The sequence below is a fragment of the Castor canadensis genome, chromosome 11 (assembly GCF_047511655.1).
Source record: "Castor canadensis chromosome 11, mCasCan1.hap1v2, whole genome shotgun sequence".
NCBI classification, from domain to species: domain Eukaryota; kingdom Metazoa; phylum Chordata; class Mammalia; order Rodentia; family Castoridae; genus Castor; species Castor canadensis.
In genome coordinates, this window is record NC_133396.1 from 55,072,115 (window position 1) to 55,093,842 (window position 21,728).

The window sequence follows — 21,728 nt, forward strand, 5'->3', positions numbered from 1 at the left end:
CTCATCATGTGCCTTTGCGGTGACTAGCTTCTACTGCTTAGATCATTTTAAGGGTGTGGTGAGTTAAACCAAATAGAGCACTCCAACACGTCCCTATCCCTAGCAAAGACACTACTAGCCATGACCAGGCTATGGAAATACAGCTGTAACTCCTAGAAAACAAATCAAATGAATCTTTCATTCAAAGACAATGAATTGGAGTTCTGATACCAGGAAGGTCTGTGGGGTTGTGTCTGGGATGGGTCAGGATTTAGAAGTTGAAAGCACATACTTGTTTAGTGTAGGAAGTAGAGTGGAGGTCCTCAGTAGTTTTGATACCCAAGTAGCACACGTATCATACATTAAGTACTTACTATAAAAATATGAATGTAAAGCATGGCAGGGCAGCATCTGGCACGAGGGGAATTCTATCCTAAGTCTTCCCCATTCAATGTGCCAGGTACTGTGTGTGCTGTGTGCTTTATGTATAACAGAGAAAGCATCCCATAACACTTTGCAGGTGTGGAAGTTCCTCATCTCACATTGGCAGGAAGATCCTCTCTACTTCTCTGAGTCTTTTTACCCAAACTCCTCCGGAATGCCAGTTCCCAGCTTTAAAGAGAACTCCACGATAGACCCATGGGCTACTCCTCAGATCTGGCTGCCTGTGAAACCTTGCTACTCAAACTGTGGTCGCTGGACCAGCAGAGAGCTGGTGAGAAATACAGAAGCTAGGCCCTTCCTTAGACCCACTGAGTCAGAACCTGCCTTTAACAAAATCCTTGGGTGATTTGCTCACATGGTAAAGTTGAAGAAAATCCCTCCAGCACAGTGGTTCTCAGTCCCGGTCATACATTAGAATGGAATGGGAATTTCTGAATGCCTGGTCCCCATTGCAAAGATTCTGATGTAGTTGGTCTGGAGCAGAACTTGCGTGCTATTAATATTTTTATAAACTTCTACATTGTTCTTATACTCAGCAAGCTGAGATTTGAAGGGAGACTGTCAAAAAGGGACTTTTTGACTTTGGGTTCCCACCATGACTCCCAGGATGAAGCCCAGTTGGTCAGAGCCAGTGGGTTGTATAAGAGACAAGCCCTGTCGTGGCAGGGGGCCCAATGGAGTGGAGGACTCAGGCTCATATGAGAAATAGAGGGGTCAGATTGCAGCTAGACATGGAGACTCCTGGGAAGAGACAGGTGCAAGTAGAAATATCAGAATGAACAGAAGACCAGGCAGAAGCACTATGAGCTACACGTCTAATGCTGCAGGTCCCCTTGCTGTTGGCTTGGTCTTCATGGAGGAGAGAAAGGGAGACTGAGCACTTTCTTGCCTGACCTGACCTTCTCCTAAAGGGTCTGTCTTGGGTGTCTGGGGAGAAGAGGATGCCCTCCCTGGCAGTAGTAATGAGATCATATGCTGAAGTCTCAAGATTTTGATATCCAATTCCCAGTGTCAAGAGTGGCATCAGTTGGAGGCAATAAATATTTATGTTCCATCTGCACACCACTGTGCATCGTATAAACGAGCAATCAGTCATCCTGCCTATTGTCACTGAAACAGCCTTGAGTGGCACACAAAAGGAGCCAAGGGATATACTCTTTAAGCTTCACGCAGGCCAAGAGTGAAGGCCACGGGGTTAATGGAGGAAGCACTTTGCTGCCCTGCCTGGCCCACCCCAGCCTGGCCCCTCTGACCTCAGCTCCTACTGCCTTCTGCCTGTCTTCATTGGCTCCAGATGCATGAGCCTTCTTGGCTTTCCCTTGTCTTACCACTCTTTACCTCCAGGTATTTCCCCCCTCTCTAGTCCCATGGCCCTACATTTTCTGACAGCTTGTATCCATGAGGTGATATTCAGTGCTTAGGTGGCACCATTTCAGATAAGCCTTTCTTGACTCCTCACCTGTTCCCACCTCTCACCTCACTGTCTTCAGAGCATTTAAGCATCTCACATTATACATGTGTTCATTCCTTTATTTATGGTCTCTGTCTCTATTGAAATGGAAAAGTGTGTAGGCCAAGCTTTTATATTTTCATCACTGTGGGGTCCTCAAAACACAAACGTCGTCTGGAAGCTCCAGGCAGCTCAGTACCTGTGTGTGCAGAGAATTCATGGATGACAACATGGTTCTTTCCTTTGAGGTAGGCGGAGCATAGATATTGCTGATGTAGCTGCATGCTTGAAGGGACTCCTCAAGGTGGTCCATCCACCAGTAGCCCTCTCTATAAAGCAAGTGTGGAGTTGGAGTTGGGTGCTTTGGCAGTCCCCTAGGATGGTCACTAGGTGGGGAGCTGCCCCGAGAAGCCTTGGTTTTCAGCACCCACACTTCTTTCCAAGTGCCATGCCCCTCTCATGCTGTCTGGGGCCGACCCAGAACTTGATGGCTCAGTGCAGCCAGAGTCTGGGGGTTTTGCATCCATGGGGCCTAGAGAGGTCATTACCTGGGCAACCCACACATGCTGCCTACCCTGCCTGCCAAGAAAGATACCTTTGTGAAGGCCTTGGGGGCCAGGCTGCTCAGAGTCCCTGCTCCCAGGGACTGTTTTAGGGATGCCCACCAACCAGAAAACCAGTTTGTGCCCCTAAACATGCGAAATATCTGATCCATCTCTGCCTCTCATAGGAGGTGGGATCTTTCTTTTCTCAGTCATCCCCACGAAAACAGAGCAGTTTTATTCTAGAGGTGATAGCCTCACGAGGCTTTGGGGGTGGCAAGATCAACTGGCCCAATCTGAACTTGGCCTGTGACCAGACTGAGGCTCCTGAGGTCACCTAAATGGGAGGCAGTGTCAGTATCAATGCAAATAAGAAGTAAAGCACAGGAGGTACCACCTGACATGAGGGGAATTGTGTTTCAAGTGTGTGCTGTCCAATGTCTTGGTTGCTAGAAACATGTGGCTCTGGAGTACTAGTTATCAATGTTGATTTTACCTGTTTCTTTGTTTTTTAATGAGAATACTAAACAATGTGGAAATAGATATGCTCACCTTGTTATTCATGGTGTTCCATGGAACAGAGCTGCTATGTTAGTGGTAGCAAGGGTCCACCTGAGTAAGTTGTAGTCCTGAACAGAACAGAACCTCTCCCTTCGTGGAGCTGTCGATATGTTGTAGGAGATGTAACATAAACAAGTACATACCTTCTAAGTGAGAGATGCTCAGAATGCAGTCAGGCAGGTGATGTGGCAGTGAAGGCTGGGAAGAGTGGGGAGCAGCCTTTGGTAGTGCAGCCCTTAGTGGATGGGGGGTCCTGTTTTCTCGCTCCCTTCCTTGTTAGAACGAGCTTTTCCTCTCTTGCTCCTGGTTATTACTGAACCTAACTGGGCTTAACTGGGGGCAAATGAAGATTCAGAACATACATAGGATAGACAGACAGACAGAAAGTGGGGTCAGGTGTGCTGGGTGCTCTGGTGGAGACGCCCAACCCTAATTGCTTCTTTTCTCTATCTTGATTCTTTAAGGCCTTGCTCTTTGTAGTTCTTTAAAACCTTGTTTAAAACCTTTTTCCTTAGGCTTGAGCTGTCCCGTGTTTTTTCTTAGTTTATCTTTAGCCTAATCGCTCTTAAAATCTTTTGCCCCAGGCTTGCAGCTTTATTTTAGCATTCTGTCTTTAGCTTTCTTAAAGCCTCAGTGCTCAGACTTGCAAAGTCTCGGTCCTCTATCTATGTTAAAGTTCTTTCTTTGGCTTTGCTTTTCTAAGGCCTATGTTAAAGTTCTTCTATCAACCCCTCTTTAGCTATTCTTTTCCCTTCAGCAATTTCCCTGTAATTCTTCTCCCTTCAGTAATTCTTTTCCATTCCAAAAGCATCCCACACCAAAAAGCCCAAAGCAAAAGAATAAAGTCAAAGCCCCCAAAAGCCCAAGCCCCCAAAGCTCTCCAAACCAAAAGCCAAAGGCAAAAAGCAAAAAGCCCCAAGCCCTCTTTCAGTGGGCCTTTTTTTTCTTTATTCATATATTCATATATGCATACATTGTGTGGGTCATTTCTCCCCCCTGCCCCCCACCCCCTTCATTCCCCCTCACCCTCTCGCTTCCAGGCATAACCTGTTCTGCCCTTTTCTCCAGTTTTGTTGAAGAGTAGACATAAGCATTATAAGAAAGACAAAGCATTTTTGCTAGTTGAGATAAGGATAGCTATACAGAGAGATTCCTAGCATTGCTTCCACGCACAAGTGTATTACAACCCGAATTGATTCATCTCTACCTGACCTCTTCACTACTTCCCAGTCACCTTCTCATGTTGACCTCTGTTGTTTTAAGGTTACTGTATTAGTTCCTCTGGAGTGGGGTCATCAAACACTTTCAAGTTTTGTGTTACCTACCTATCCCCATTCCTCCTGTATGTGCTCTCCCCTTAGCGCGTGACCCAAGTCCAACAACATTGCTGCTTTTGCCCTGGATCTAAAGTCCACATATGAGGGAGAACGTACGATTTTTGGTCTTCTGAGCCTGGCTAACCTCGCTCAAAGTGACATTCTCCAGGTCCATCCATTTACTTGTGAATGATAAGATTTCATTCTTCTTCATGGCTGAATAAAACTCCATTGTGAATAAATACCACTTTTTCTTAACCCATTCGTCAGTAGTGGGGCATCTTGTTTGTTTCCATAACTTGGCTGTTGTGAATATTGCTGCAATAAACATGGGTGTGCAGGTGCCTCTGGAGTAACCTGAGTCTCATTCCTTTGGGTATATCTCCAAGAGTGGGATTGCTGGATCATATGGCAGATCTATGTTTAGATTTTTTTTTTTTTTAATCAGTGGGCCTTTTATAAATAGTGGCAAACAGGGTGGAGCAGAGGCTTTCTGGGAGGGGCATGACATTGTAACAGGAGAAGCCTGCATTCCTGCTTCTCTGAACACAAGCTTAGGAGATGCAGCTGTTTTGCTTTTTCTGTTTCGTGACCCAGTCTGTGCCGATCTTGGCCTACAGGTAAAAGCAATTAAACCACATCTCACCTTGCTTACGTCCAGTTCTCATAGGCTTTTCAGAATCTGCTCTCCACACCACAGGTGGCATTTGACCTGATGAGGAAACCCAGCCATGCACATCTGAGAGAGAACAGCTTGGGATAGCCCTGAGGCAGAAGGAAAGCTGGAACAGAGAGCCGACTTGGTCATGTGGTGAATGAAGGAGTGGGTGGTGTATGATAAGAACAGAGGGATAGACCCAGTTGGTCATGCAGGTTCTTGGAGGTCACAGTGAGGGTGTGGATTTTATTTGACGTGATAATTTGATGCCTGTCTTAATAAGACTACCCTGATTGCCCCGTAGTGGACAAAGACTTTGTAAAGGAAGCCGGGCAGCCACCTCCCCTTTGGAAGGAAGGTCAAATGAGAGAACCTTTTTTGCCCTTGCCCCTAGACAGACACTTCCCTGTAAAGCAGGAAAGCTACACAGTAGTATTCTATAGGTTTCAGAAGCAAACAAAAGGAGGTCTAGATCCCATCCCAGTTTGGACAGCGTGGACATTACTAGTCCAGAGCTCTTAGTCTAGGGCTCAGTAAACTTTTCCTGAAAAGTTCTCTGTGGGAACTACCTACCCGTTTTGGCCTTGGCAGCACAAAACAGCCATAGTCATAGGTTATTTGTGGGTGTAGCTGTGTCCCTGAAAGATACTGTTCATAAAAACAGGCAGTGGGCAGGGCTTGGCCCATGGACTTTTAATTTGTCAATCTCTGCTTTTAACCTCTCTTGGGAAGCCATACCCACCTTCCATTTGACATTTACTTTTGTGTGAAATGAAATTAGGGACCAATCCTCCCCAGTACATGGCAGGGGAGCCAATGGTAAGCACAGAGCACAGGAAGTTCTCTGTAAATGTTAGGCTCTGCTTCCTCTCTTGTCTTTCCTGAGCCTCTGACCAAGGGTGTTGCTCAATCTGATTTTCAAGCTGTGTGAACAGAGCCTTATGAGGGCCATTGAGGGAATCATGTCACAGCAGATATGGGAACATGCAGGATGTGCCAGGTGCTAGGGTTTGCATATGGTTTGTCTCCAAAAGGTTTGTGTGCTGGAGACTTGAGCCTAGTGTGGTTACATGAGAGGTTGTGGGTCCTTGGGGAAAGTGGCTAGGTCATTCGTGGTATGCCCTGAAAGGGATGAAGGAGGTTCTCATGGGACCCCAGATAAGTTTTCTAAAAAGGGATATTATAAACAGAGTAAGACTTTTCCTTTCCTTCTCTTTGCCTTCTGTCTGGCCACGTGATGTCTCTCCTGCTCCTGCTGTTGTGATGTCGTCTATGATGAGGTCCTCATCAGAGCCAAGCCAATGTGGTGGCATGGCTTTGAACCTGCAGGACCATGAGCTGAACAAACTTCTGTTCTTTGTAAAGTTCTCAGCCTTAGGTATTTCATTGCAGTACCAGAAAATGGACAAAAACTCTGGGCCTTAGTTCTCCTCTCTGATCTTTTTGGTAGTTTTATCCATCCATTGGTAATGATGAAGGAAGTTCATCAGATCTACACATGAAACATTACTGGGAGAGATGGCAGCACTCCCTGGATGGTGACAGACTCAGGCTTTAAAATGTCTTAAAGGATAAGAACTACCTCTCATCCCAATGTTACATCGACAGGGCCTTTTTGTCATTCAAGGCTTGTCCTTCCACCAGTACCTTGGATCCATTCATTTCTGGCCCCTGGAGACCTTGCTCTCTCTATTTGTTTCCTCTGCTCCAGCATCCTCTGCCACCCTGTGTCTACAGCATGTGAATGTGCTTGGCTTCCACCCTCACACAGGACAAGCTGCCTTCACCTCCTACCCTCTCACCTGTTCTCTCTCACAGCTAAGCTTATCTGCACCTGCTGCCTCTCAGCCTCTCCTCCACTTCTACCCTGCTCCACAGTTGACCCAGAAGCAGGTTCCTATTGGCTCTGCAGCTGGAACCCCCACCACTCCCTGGAGGCTGAAGTTGCAGCCACCAGACACATTGATTGTTGTGGGGACACACTCTCTTTAGCTTTTTCACCTTCCCACCTATGCCCTGTCCTTTGCTCTGTCTGTATATTCTCTTTTTGCACACTTTCCCTCTGCCTCACCTCTCCTTCCTTGTCTCCTGGTGTTGGCTTAGCTCTCTGACCCACTGCATGAGAATCCCTCCTCTGTATCCAGTGGCTTCTGGGTTTCTGGACATTGCAGAGACACAGCACGGTGCACTGAGGAAGAATGTTGGCCAGGTTCAGATCTCAGCTCTACACTTCCTAGCCATGCCTCAGTTTCCTGGTCTCTTAGGTCTAGATAATAATCCAATCCTCTCATGTGCTGACTGTGCTAATGACCTCTATGCTATCTGACACTGGCACAGCTAAGCCTTCCCTGCTGTGCTCAAACAGGCCGTCCACTACATGTTCATGAAATCAGCAGCCCACTAACACTCCCATATTTGGGCCAGAAGACCCAATAAGTCCTGAGGGGGATTATCGGGTTGTTTGAGAGTTGCCAGTGTGTAACTATGTTCAGTGTGAACAAAACAGAGCAATGCCATAGCTCTTGAAGCAGCTGATATTAGACTTCCTGGGAAAACATCTCACATACAGATCCAGGGAGGTGAATGCCTCTCTTCTCCTGGTGAATGAGTGGCACTGGAGTCACTGTGTCCTGTTGGAGACATTCACACCCCTGCCTGCTAGGGAGAGTGACCTAGCTCCAGGAAGCTGGAGGACTTTTCCAAGTGCATCCCACGGACTGCTCGTATAAGGATGCTATGAGACAGCCTCTATTATCAGACCCACTTCATAGATGAGGAAACTGAAGCCCAGGGGGCATCAGGAGCTTGCCATGATCACAAAGCCAGGAAAGGGCTCTTCTGGGTTCCTAACATGGACAGACTGATTATGGAGCTCAGCCACCCCCACATCCTCCAACCAAACTGATCAGAGGAGCAGCCAGGGAACCAGGAGCTCTCCAGCTACATAAAACTTATCCTGGGGCTAAAGGTCTGCACTGCCCTGCTGGCCACAGTGAATGGACCTGGATTCAGGGAGGACACCAGAATAGGCCACTGTTTGCTCAGCATCACTGTGGGTGTTCTCTCCACAGCTTCAGGATGGCATTCACTCTGTGAGGATCTTAGGCAGGGTTGGGAGCAATGTGAGGCTTTCTAGCATTAGTGGGAGGCTAACCTGGCAACTTCTAAGTTCCTCCCTTGATCAGATTATAATAGAACAGTAGCCAGCACTTATTGAGCACTGGTGGTGTGCAGGTCCTGTGCTGGAGCCCTCCTTGTGGCAGTCAGTCCTTATAGGAGACAGGAAGTGCCGGGCATGGGGGTGATGGGTCAAGCACAGGTGTGCACCCTGTAAATGGTGGATGTGTGTGACCTGGGCAACCCCCTCCAGAGCTGTCTCTCACCAACTGCACTTCTTTTGGGATTCTGTGAACCCAGACCCAGAGCTTAGGCAAACCCCAGGTTCATATCAGTGGACAGGCTCAGTGGAGAGAAGCAGAGTTAAGTCCCACTTCACATTTCATGCCATTCAGAAGAGAGTCTGGGTTCTGATTCTGGGAAGGAAGTGGCTTTTCCCAACCCAGGAAACCAGGATAGGTTTAGAACAGTATGCCTAGAAGCAGACCCTTCCAGAAGGAGATGCCCCTGTCCTGGCCAGGCTGGCTATGCCCAGGACATCCTCCCACCCCATAGGACCTGCCTGGTTGGCTGCACAGGTGTGGCCAGCTTGGCCAGAGAGCACTGTTCCCTGGCCCTCTAGCCAAGGGGGGCAGCCTAAGTGGGGGGAGCAGACAGAGCCTGAGCTTACCATGCAGTCCAGAAAGAGGAGAGTCACTGAGCTGGCCCACTAATTACTCCCTGTGTTTGCCCAGGGAGCAGGATGATTTAGAATATGTTCCAGCTGCTCCACAAATAAGGTGTGGGTGAGAGCGAGAGCAGAAGCACTGAGAGCAGGGTTAGAATTCACAATGACCTCCATGACTTGGCAAAACTGAGGCGCCAACAGAGCATGGCACAGTGAGGAAAGCCAGAGGATGCAGGGCCAGGGAAGCAAAGAGAGTGGCTGCCTGTGTGGCCCTCAGTGTGGTTGGAGGCTCTGAGTCTGTTTCTGTTGCTGTAACAGACTACCTGAAACTGAGTAATTTATTAAAGTTTGCTTAGCTCGCTGGTTTGGAGGCTAGGAGGTTCAGGAGCCTGGCATTGGCACGTGGTAGAGGTCATGTGTTGCTTAACTCATGGCAGGAAGTAGAAAGACAAGTGGACACGTGCAGAGGAGAGGAGATAGGGCAGAATTCCTACGATAGCTAACCTAGTCCTGCAAGAAAGGCACGAATCCATTCCAGAGGGCTTGGCCTGCACAACTCAAATACCTCCTACTGGGCCACATCCCAGCATCGCCACACTGGGGAATTAAGGTTCCACACAGGAGCTTTTGAGAGGTGCATTCACACTATAGAGCAGGGTAAGCACTCACAGGGACAGGAAGAGTCCAGCCTCTATCCTACTGGCCTTGGGAGGGCCTCTTCCCTGTGGGGTTCATTGTCCATTGTGTACAAATAAAGAATATTTGCAAATCAAAGGTGGTACCATGGAGCTATCCAGAGCTAGATGTAAAGCACTGACTAGTGCTAAGCACCATTTTGGTCCTCCAGGAACAAGATGGATAAGACACAGCTTCACCTCAGATGCTTAAATCCAAGAGCAAAAGATAAGACTATGTGAAAAAAAATCATCGGCCACACTGATGTTGTACCAGAATATTCAAAGGGAGGCTGCTGTGATGAGTGTCAGAGGGTGTTTGAAGGGCAGATGGGCTTAAATGAGCAAGAAGAATATGGAGGATGTCCCTAGATGCTTAACCAAGGTCAGCAAGAACCTAAAGGGTGGGAATGCTTAAGGGATGACCCAAGATTCACAAGCGGGAACAATTGTCAGTTCCTTTGGAAAGGTTGGTTCTCTGTCAACAGATAGCAGAGATTAAAGAATTGGGACAAAGGCAGGAAGACACTGGAATGCTCTGTTCTGTTGGAGAAAGTTGCTCTGAGCAGGGGGAGTTTTTCCCTTCATTACATGTACAGACTGTGTTTCTGGGGGCAGGAGATACACGGGCAAGGTTGGAGGGTTCCTAATGTTCAGAAAGCATGTGGCTCAGTGGAGTTGAAGACATGGGGACGGGCAAGGTTCGACCATTCAAGGGGCTTGGAGAAGAGGCCAGTGACAACCCAAGGTAGGCTTGCAGAGGAGGTGACCTGAGGACCACAGCACATTAGCAACACCTGCATGCCTAAGGATGGGGGAAGCAAGGTGGGTCTCAAGGTATACTGGTCCTTTCATACATTTAGAAGTAATTTTTGTCTTTCGCTGAGTGTTAGGCACCACATATGTGGGTGCCTTAAGACAAAAAAGAGTCTTACAGATACATAATCTAAAATCAGGTGGGGAAAGAAAGTAGAAACTGATGGGAAGTGGTAGGAAGGAGATTTATTTGAGGAAGTGATGTTGAAGCAGAGACTCAAATGAGTGAGCCACACGTGATCATCTGGAGAAAGAATGGTAAGTGTGGAGGAGAGAGTATGCCTGCATGTTTGGCTAACAAGAGACCAGTATGGCCAGCCTGGAGAAAGCTGGGGTAGAGATGTGGTACAAAGTCCAGGAGGTGGCCTGTGGATCTCACTGGGATGTTGGGTGTCATGCTAGGTGTGATGGAAGCCATTGGAGCGTTTTCAGCAGAGGTGCAATAGGATTGGACTTGAATTTTTCAATAATCACCTTGACCACCATCTTGACAATAAACTCTGGAGGGGCAAAGGTGGAGGATGGAGTTGGAAGTGGGGTAGAAGCTGTTACATCATTCGGGTAATAGGAAGGAGGTAGAGATTTGCACTGGGATGTTAGTGATGGAGGGCATGAGAAAGACTCAGCTTCCTGGGTTTATTTTTTAACTCCTTAATTTGAACAATTTTTAACCAATGAAAAGTTTGCCAGAATGATACAATGAACACTTATATACCCTTACCAGTTCTTAATATTCTACTGTATTTGTCTGTCTCCCTCTTCCTGTTTTTCATCACTATCATCATCATCGTCATCATCACCAGCAACAGAATTATTGCTATCACCGCTACTGTCATCATCACCACCATGATTTCATCCTCATTACCACCCCACCAGCACCATCACCATTTCCAAGCCACGTGAGAGTAAGTTGTCTGTGTCATGTCTGTTCATTTCAAAACTACTTCAGCATGTCCCTTCCCAGTTCAAGAATGTTCTCTTGCACAGCCATGATACAATTACCAGCTTTATGAACTTTGTTGTTCTCACACTGTTATCTAATAAAGAGTTCAGGATTTATTTGAAAGTAGAAATGACAATGTTTGCTGATGGATTGAGTGGGGGTGGTCTGAGGGAAAAATAGGAGATACAGATGATTCTAAAGATTTTGGCCGGAGAAAATAGTTGATGAGCTTGGCAGGTGAACTCAAGGACTTGGAATGGATAGGTGAGGGTCTTCCCCTAAAGAAGGTCAGGAGCATCTGAGTATTGACAGATGAGCTAAGGGGTGCCTTCAGTTTGCCAGTGGATGTTGCCAGAGCAGTCAGAGTCTGCTTTCAGTCTCTTGTCTCTGTCTCCTGCCACAACCTCCAGCCCCCTTCTCCCCCCTCCCTTTCTCCTTCTCTCCCTCCTTTCCTCTCTCTCTCTCTCTCTCTCTCTCTCTCTCTCTTACACACACACACACACACACACACACACACCCATGTGTACATATACAGACTTCCTTCTCCCATGGATCTAGACCTGAATGATGTAGCCATGGGCTATCTTACCACTCATCTCATGAAGCAGATCAATAACAGTGTACTCCACTGTAAGCACTTGAGCACAGGGTTGTGTCTACTTTGCTCACTCTATCACAATGTCCAGTGCATTTCACAGATCTTGACACCTAATAGGTATTCAATAATTATTTCTTGAATAAATGAATGACTGAATGATTTGTTCTTACTTAATCCATTAGGCAGGGTGCAGCAGTTATGATTTCATATGCTTGCAAATGACTGAATACCCAAAATATCAGTTGCTGATATAAAAGGAAGTTTTTCTCTCTCTGTCAGTCCAGGGACAGTATGAGTCTACAGTGTAAGGGACTAGGGACTGTCTGATTGCTCTGGCTTCTTAAGTATGTGGCTTCTATATTATGGCGTAAGATAGCTGTCCAAGTTCATGCCATTATATCTGCGTTCCAGGCATTAGGAGAGAGAGAGGACCAAGAAGAAAATTTCTTTGCAGATGCTACTTTACATTGACCATACCATGCCTCCTTAGTTCACATTAGCCAGTGTAGTCTTTATTTTTGATGACATGTGAACAGTTAAAGTATGGCAGTTCTTTGACTAGAGAAGCATGGCTCATGAGGGACAGCTAGCTTCTGTGTCACCGTGTAGCCTGGAAGGGGTCTGTATAATGTTTTCTATCAGAAATCATTGGTATAAAATGCCATCAGGTGAAATAGACCACTGTGACTACTGCCTGTGTTTCGCATTGTCAACACAAGTAGCTGTGTTCTTTATAAGGACTATGATGGCTAGGACAGACAAAGCTGCTGGACGCTGCTGGAGATGCATGAGCTCTCTAAGGTGTTAAGTCCTACTTCTGATGCTAATGTGGATGCCATAGAATGGCACGCGATAGTGAAGCCAACACAGCTGGGGCGATCTCTCCTGAGTACCCATCTCTGTGTCCCCGATGGAGCTCCCTGAAGTCAGAGGCTTCATCCTTTCCATCTTTGTGTCCATGCATCTTCACCATCAGGAACTCTCGAGTCTCCTTGTCCTTTGTGTCTCAGAGCCACGTGCCGAATGAGGGCAATCATTTTAGATTCTTTAGAAGTTTTGCAATTAAGCCAGTTTTTCCTAAATAGAACCTATGTGTGGAGGTTTGGCCAGAACTATCTAGAAAATATGTTGATGTGGACAGTGCCTCAGCCCCACCACCTACCCCTGCAAGGAGATGGGCACAGTGTCCCCAGGGTAAGGACCCTGCAGGGGTGGGAAGATAGCCCACAGCTGGGCCAAGTCCCATACTTGTGCCTCTTCTGCTTTTTCATCCTGATCTGTATTCAGTCTTCGTGTTTTCCTTTGTGTGTGTTTAGCTTAGGGATTTATCACCAAGCTTAGATCTGGGATGAAATAGATAAGCCTGCACTTTAATAAATGTGGCATTTCTTTCCCCATAAGAATTAGATGAAAGGAAATGGGGCCACTGAGGAGGCAGACTGGGCAGCAAGGTGGAGCTGGGTGGCTGAGGCAGACAGAAGACACCAACAGCCACACAGTTTGGGGATGGGGGACATCAGGGCACAGTTTGGGACCATTTTAACTGTGATATGACCAGGCTTGCCCTTGCTGAGAAACATCCTTGTGTTTTCCATGCAGTCTTACGCTTGCTGTCGACCCTGCTCTTGGGTGCGGTTTGAAGTCTTGGCTTGACACATCAGCCCTGCATAGGGGTCCTAGAAGAGAGGACTGGGGCTGCAGATCCCCACCAGACTATAGGGCAACCCAAAAGCATGATAGTAGTGGAACAGGTATGAGCCCTTCACCTTTTTGCAGAGACACTGCTTCATCTCTCTGGACCTCTGTTTCCTGTCTCTGTGAGAATAATGATAGCTACTTGGTAGGATCTGCTAGAGATTCTACACAGTGAATGTAAAGCATGTAGTGCAGACCTGGCACATGGTGATAGGCATTGAATGGCAGCCTTAATATTATTACTATGACTTGTCCTTCCAGGGCCCTGCTGATGGGGAGCTCGATGGTTTTCTTTGGTCCATGAGAACCCACTTCTTAAGAAGCTGCTGTAAGGGGATCCTATGATGTCAGTAACAGTATTATCTCTATTACCACATATAAGTGAAGCTTAGAAAGGATGACTGCCTTGTTGAAGGTCAAACACTTCGTTGTGGTTTCAAGGGCTTGTAAGAGACTCCCTCAACTCCCTTGGCCAAGCCCTGTCTCCAGCCATTCTATTAGTTTCATTCACAGTCATAAGGTCACTGTGACCAAGAGCAGCAAAGGAGGGGTTGAAGAGAGTAGAGAGAAAGAGAAAAAGAGGGAGGTGGGGGGGGAGAGAGAGAGAGAGAGAGAGAGAGAGAGAGAGAGAGAGAGAGAAAGAAAGAACGAGAGAGAGAGAGAGAGAGAGAGAGAGGGAGAGGGAGAGGGAGAGGGAGAGGGAGAGGGAGAGGGAGAGGTTATGGTAATGACCTATATTTTCAGTTTTCATTAGCAGACTCTTGCTCTCATGCGCTCAGGGATGCTCTAGGCAAACACCTGGCTCTTTAGCTTTTTCTGTAAAAGAAGCTACTGGTGACTTTGAGAGAATGAAGGCTTAGCTGAGGTCGGACAGTGACCCCACACCTGTGGGCCTGCGTGAGTGAGTAGGGCTAGGAGGGTGTTCTGAGTCTGTGGTTCTCTAAGAAGAAGGGAGAGGTTTTTCAATCTACACATTCTCAAATAGGAGCCACTGAGTAGACAAGCCTTGATAGCATTATTTGTGTTGTTGTCATAAAAAGGTTTGCTTAAGAACCTTACAATTTTGTTTCTGAAATTGCCTCTGGGTATTAGATGGGTATGATTAAAATTTACTCCAGGTAGATTGAGATTCATTAATCCATCATGTAGCTTTTGTATTTATTGACTACTTAATTGTGTTCTAGGCATTGTGGAAAGTACTGAGTAAATGAATGGCATGGATGATGATCTTCTCTGCCCATGGAGAACTCACAGTCTAACTGAGTTCAGCAAGGAAGAGTTAAATAGCACCACAGTGCATGAATTAAAACTCTGAACAAGACTGTGATCATAGAAATGTTCACTTATTGTCCTGAGGGGTAAGGCACTGCACTTAGGTGTTTGGAGAGAGATCACAGTACAACATATGAACCAGAACAAATTGAGGAATAAAAATAATACCTGCATCTCTTATAGATAAGAGTTCCTCTTTGTGTGTCCATGTAAACAGGAAGCATGCTGAATGTTCATTTACTCTCTGAGGCTTTGTTGAGTACCTTCTGCATACCAGGCACCACGCCAGAGGCTGCATTGGTTCCAGTTGGCAGCCTTTGAGGTATTGGATATTGACAGTGACCTTGAAGGCTAGATAAGACTTGGATGGTCAGAAAGCTGAAGAGAACTGTCCAAGATAGAAATGGTCTAAAAAAAACCTATCAGGATAGAAATATCAGGCTTCCTTTTTGAAGCATCCTGGTCTTTGGGATGAGGGGAATAGGACAGCAAATTAGAGAAGAGGTTTAGAAACAGAATAAGAGGACTGAATGCCAGAATTGTTTGAAGGGAATATCATAATGAAAATATTCTTTACATTCACATTTATACTCACTTTCTAAAAACAGCTGACCACCTCAATATCTGATTGTTGCCAGTATATAAAATATGATTAATTTTTATAAAATGACCTGCAAACTTGCAAATCCTCCTTATTCATTGTATTAGCTTTTTCATAGACTCTGTAGGATTTTCTACAAGATAATTTTGTCTACTGCAAATGAGTCTACATTTCTTCTTTTCATGTCCAGATGTTTTTATTTTCCTTTTCTTGCCTTATTGCACTGGCCAGGACTGCCTGTATGACTTTGAATCAGAGAAGTAAAAACTTTGCTTTTGATCAACTGGGGGAAAGCTGCCAGTCTTTCACATTGTGATAGTACCGCCACGGTTTTCAGAGATGACTTTACCAAGTGGAGAGAGTTTCCTTTTAGGGCTGATTTGTGGGTAGTTTAGATCAGGAATGGATCCAATGAATGTTAGATTGGGTCAAATGATTTTTTCATGTCTATGGAGATGTCATGTGGATTTTCTTTCCAGGCTGTTGATATGGTGAATTACATTGGCTGGTTTCAAATTTTAAACCAACCTTGCATTCCTAGGACAAATCTTACTTGGTCATAATGTCTTATTTTTATATATTATTGGATTTGATTTGGTAAAATTTTGTTAAAACTTTTTGTGTCTATGTTCATAAAGTGCAGTTGTCTGTAGTTCTGTTTTCTTGTCATTTTGGTTTGGCTCAGCATAATTCTGGCCTCATTTAATGTATTGAGAAGTGTTCCCCCTTCTCAATTTTGTAGAATTTTTGTAGAATTAGTCAGTGAATCCATTAAACCCTGGAGATTTTATTATAGGAAGACTTTAAACTACAACTTCAATTTCCTTCATAGGTGTACAGTAGTTCAGGTTATCTATTTTTCTTTAAAAAAAAAAAAAACAACCAAGCATGAGTAAAAAGCACTTGAAAATGTTGCTGAAATCTCAGAGCATCCAAGGTAATTTCACCTGGCTGAATTGACACAATGTTACATTCAAACAACCTAGTGAACCTTCAGATTTTTCATTTGATGTTTAAATACAAAAATCTGCTGCTTCTCAAGGTTATTGAACTCGGTTAATTGTTTTTACATAAGCAGTGACTGTTGCTTACTGTCCTTTTAGACAATATATGTAATAAAATTAATTGCTTTTCCATAGCACTCTGTGAAAGCATGTATATAGGCATGTATTGGTAGGTATATCAATTCATCATCTTATTGATCAGTGGATGTCTCATCGTCCATCCAGTCAATTGAGGAAGAAGTCATTATTTCCATTTAATTAGTGTCTTATATGAAGAGTCAGAAGCTTTTAGTAATTTTCCCATTGTCATACAGCCAGTGGCTATTAAACCCAAGACTCGAACTTGACTTTATATTCGTCTGTTTTTTTTCTCCTTCTCTAATCCTGTTCCAGTTACATCTCAGCTACTTTTCTGTCTGCTACAGAATAAAAATCAAGTAGATCTAAATCCTCATGCTGAATAAATGCACACACACGTTAAGTTTTCTGTTCTTTTGAATCTGAATAAAGGAAACTGAGCTAGTCACATTGAAATGGTGTCAGCAGATACTGCACAAAGCGCATTACCCTAGCGTCATTCTGAATTCATGGATGCTATGTAATATTGCCAATACTAAAAGGCCATGCTGTTAGAGCAGTGAAGGAAGATATTGTGAAGGTAAAGTGCATTTTGGATTTCAGTAACTCTAAACTTTAGTGTCTAACAAATCTCGATTCCATTCTGTACGCTGCAGGAACTTTTCTCTTATTATTTTTATTGCTACTAAGGAGGCATATTAGGAATTGATCTTTACAGTCTTTACCTTGAGCTTTGTGTGTGATTTGAACTTCAGTCTTGATAAGGTTTTTAGGTGAGTTGATATTGCCTAGCTCCTTTGTAGTCTGAAAGTATTTCACTCACTCAGAAATTCTTGTGTTTTGCAGGAAGACCTTCATATAAAAACCACACAAGCAGACATTCATATACACACACTTGCATACATTCATCCACATGTGCAACCCCTCTTATCTAGGAAAGAGTGGGGGAAGTGATTTGTATTATATGGGATTATGTTTAACTTCAAGTAACAGAAAACTGACCATGGATGGCTTATACAAATAAAGGTTAATTTTCTTACCTAATGAGAAATACAAGGTAAGCCCATTTCTGAAGTTGGTTCAGCTGCTCAGCAATGTCTTCAGCATACCAAACTCTCCCCATCTCCTCCTCTACCATCCCTAGCGGGCTTCCTTCTTTACTTATGCTGTTATCTCATGATCTCAAGCTGACTGCCCCAGCTCCAGGCTTTAATCTACATTTCAGGCAATAGGAATGGAGGAAAGGGCAATACTAGTGACCTTCATTTAGCTGGACATATTGCTGTCCTAAGTAATGTGGGCTTTGTGAGCCAGGAAGGAGCAGTACCAACTGACTATTTGTTGAATAACTCATAGTGCCTGATGCATCTTTTGGGTGTACTGTTTTGTCTCTTTATGGGTTCATATCAAACTTCCACATTGCAAAGTGGCTTCTGGTTATATACTCAAGCTAACAAAACTCCCCATGATAAAATAATGTGGAGGTCTCTTGAAATTCATTCTGTTTTGTAATGACTCCATTGATGCTGAATTCTACTTCTGTAGCACTTCACATGTCACCATCAGGATCCAATTTAAACCCAACAGAAGTAATGAGATAAGGCATTATGATCGCCATATGTCAGGGAAGAACCAGAGACCAAAGATGCTTGGTGATGTGTTCAACTCCTCCTTGTCCAAGTCTCTATCCATTCACCATCCCTCCTTCTTCCCACAGTTGATAAGGTCCTTAGGAGATGCTACCTGAGGATGACCTGTGTCTTGCTTTCTTACTTGAGCCCTCCCCAGCTGACCCTCTGGCCTGCTGCCCTTTACAGCATGCTAAATCTGATGGCATTTTGCTAACACATGTGGCATTTTGCTGGTAGAAAATCAACAAGGGACAAATGCTCAAAAATACTAACAGAATTGGAATTCAATTTGAACTGATATGCACCCTCGAATGCAGCACGTGCTGCACAGTTAATCTTCCCAGGTGAGACTCCGCAGATGGGGTGTCTGCCTGTCTCACTTTGAGCTGAAGAACTTCAGATGCATTGTTAGAAATCTGAGCAGGGATTGAATTTGCACATCCCAGTTGGGGTGTCAGACAGTTGGGGACAGATTCCTCATCTGAGACGTGGAGGCGTCGCGTGGTGTTTTAAGGAGCCGCTGTTCTCTTCCTTCTATGCGGCTTGTTGCAAATGGCACATCTGGGGTATGGATCCCACCACCCCTTCATCCCGAGAGGAGCAGGTCTTGTCTTGCTGTCCTGCAGTTGTGGAAGCTTGTGTCTTTAAAAGGATGGGTGGGAGGGGGTGTCATTTATTTGAAATGATGCTGTTGATGCCTTTTAAAAATGAAACCAACTGATAGCCCAGGGGCCTTTGACTGGGGAATTGATTCAGGCCTTTGGCTGGGGAATTGATTCAGCTTGATATAATAGATGATTAATGAGAACTTCAACTGTACAAGGTATGGATGGGACTCCCTAGCTGAGCAGGTGCACTATGTGTGCCTGTGCTACCAGGGGCCTGTATTCACTATAGAACACTGCTCAAGGGTCAGATTAGGGGACTGGGAAGTGGCCCTTTGGTCCTTTATAGAAGTTGGTGGCTGCATTGACAATGAATGGAATCAGAGAGAGGGTTGTACTGGTGACAAAAAGCTGTGTGCTTCACGTACTGGTGGAGGTGAAGCCCCATGTAGGTGACACAGCCTTGAGCTTTGCTGCAGAGGGACAAGAGTACCTCCAGCCAGGGAGGTTCAGCATTCTGGGGGTGATGGTTTGCCACACACCCCCACCCATCCTACAGCCCCCAAGCAGACGTGCCTCTTCCTCTACCCAAACTTCAAGCTTCTGGAAGAGAGTTAAAGGGCCCACAGTCATAACTGAGCTTACTCAGTTCTAAGCCTTTGGATTTGCTATTCTCTACTCTGGGAATTCCCTAACCCCATGACCATCTTGGAATCCTTGTCCCCAAAACCTGGTGTAAAATACCAGTGCCTCAGGGTATATCTCCTACCTTCATCCATTTCAAAATTCTCCTCTCCTTCTCTGCTGTAGCTTTTGCATCAGTATCTCTAGGTTGGCTGCCATTCATCTGCCCTTTCCTTGGAACACATCCAAGGAGAATCAAATCTGTCTCTGGGAAACAATGGTGCTGGAGTGGCAGAGAAAGATTTTTTTCCTGTGGGATCAGGGACTAACCTTAGTTTCCCTCCAAAGGATCCAGATTCCAGGACAGGGACCAGCTCTTGCCGGTCCATAGGACCCCAGGATGACATGTCCAGAATCTCAAAATCTTCTTACTTCTGTAACTGATACTAATTGGGAAGCTCTCAGAGACAGCACACATCTTGCCTGGGAAGCAGGATTCAGGGGAGGGAATTTCCAAGTGTTTATCAGGATAAAGAAAAAGAGATAACATCCTGCAGGCCTGATGCGGATATCTGGGTTTAGGTGAGTTGGCTTTAGGCCACCCTAAACCCTTCACTCTTCTGTGCTTCTGTTGGAAATGGCTCCCATACTCCAAACCAAAACTACTGATGCTCTCACTCAAAATTGCTGGTTGACATTTGGCCATTATTTTCATATTTATTAAGTTTTTAGACTACTTTACACAATATTTCAAAACTTGCTCTTTTCACTTAATATGTCATAACTATCCTTGCATATTAATGAATATACATATAGAACATTATTATTAATAGCTTTTTCATGCTATGGAAAAATTAATCATATGTAAAAGTAGAGAGAATGGTGTGTATAATAAATTCTCAGGTTGCATCCCCTTACTCTAAAAATTGTCAACTCAGAGCTAGCTAGCTAGTCCTGTTATTAATCTACAGCCCTACTGCCCCCAATCACACTCACAACACTGGGACCTAGATTATTTTGAAGCAAATGTGGGATATCATATTGTCTGTGACTACTTAAATAGGTTGAGTCTCTATAAGACAAAGGCTCTTGTAGAAAACACATCCACCACGCCTTTATCTCACATAAAGAAGTTATCAGTACTCTCTCAATCTCACCAAATACGCACCAAGATACAAGATCTCCCCTTATTGCTGCATGGGGCCTTCTTGTACCATGGTGGCATAATTTATTCAGCTAGTACCTTGTTGCTGGTGTCAGGAGGTTATATCCTGTTTTTCACTATTATGAACAATACAGCAGTAAATAATTTTGACCAAAATTTGTCCATTCCTGTCCAGTTATTTTCTTAGAGTACATTTTTAAAAGTGTCAAGGCTGATTTGAAGGCTGCTCAGGTTTAAAAGATTTAATCTGAACTGCCAGATTTCTTTCCACATTGGTTGTACTCATTTATGTAGTTTGTGAGCAGTACAGAAAAATGCCTAATTACTCTTGCTGTTTTCTTTTTATTCTTCTGTATAAACTTTAGAATTATTTTATCAAAATAAAAATGTGATGGAGCTAGTTTTTATTTTTAGTGTATTTTATATAATAGATTATTTTTAGGTTACTTTGTAGAATAATGCCAGGAATTCCTGTCCACGAACAAAAATCTTGTAGCCTTCAGTAAAAAAATTGTTTTAATCATCTGGGTTTCTCATATTTTTAAAAAGCAGTAGGTATTTTATATAATTTTCCATAATTATGAAAAGACTCACTTTTCTGTTTCTTCCCCCCAACACACAACTAATTATTGCTAATATTAAAGGATTAAATTTTAGTTCTAGGGATATAGCTCAGTAGTAGAGCTACTTACCTGGCATGAGTAAGACCCTGAGTTCAACTCTCAGTACAACAAAGATTAATTTTTATACATAAATTCTGTTATTGTCAGCCTTCTGAAAATTCTTATTAGTTTCAGTATTTTCTTCTATTATTTTTTTTCTAGATATATATTCTTGTCAGATGGTAATAATTATAATACTTTTAAATATCCATATCTTTTATTTATTTATCCTCTTCAGTTATACCAGCATGTCCTCCAAACAAAAGGCTACATGATGATGAGGATAGTTGACGCCAGTGTTTCACTTCTAACTTGAGTGTAAATGGTTCTGACTGTGGTTTATTTTTGCCTGAAAATGGCTATTGGTTTATAATTGATCTTAACTGAGGATTAATACATATTGGAAAATATTTAACACAGAATCTTTCAGATAGTAAGCATTCAATTGATGCTTTGTTAAATTTTCATCATGATAAAGATTACTGGTTAAGATTTATTTTTAAATTAAGAATAGTGTGGAATTTAGCTGTTGCTTTTTTGATGTAGTGTCTATTGAAATAATTACTTATTTTCTCTGATCTGTTTCTGTGATATAGTAACAGTGACTGAAGCTTCATTCTTGGAAT

The 21,728-nt window shown here is 44.2% G+C and overlaps 1 protein-coding gene across 2 annotated transcripts in view; it reads left to right on the forward strand.

The window, feature by feature from the left end:
* The window catches only part of Shisa6 (shisa family member 6), a 297,355-nt gene that overhangs the window by 25,604 nt on the left and 250,023 nt on the right, over positions 1-21,728 (forward strand). The gene's annotated exons all lie outside the window — the stretch shown is intronic.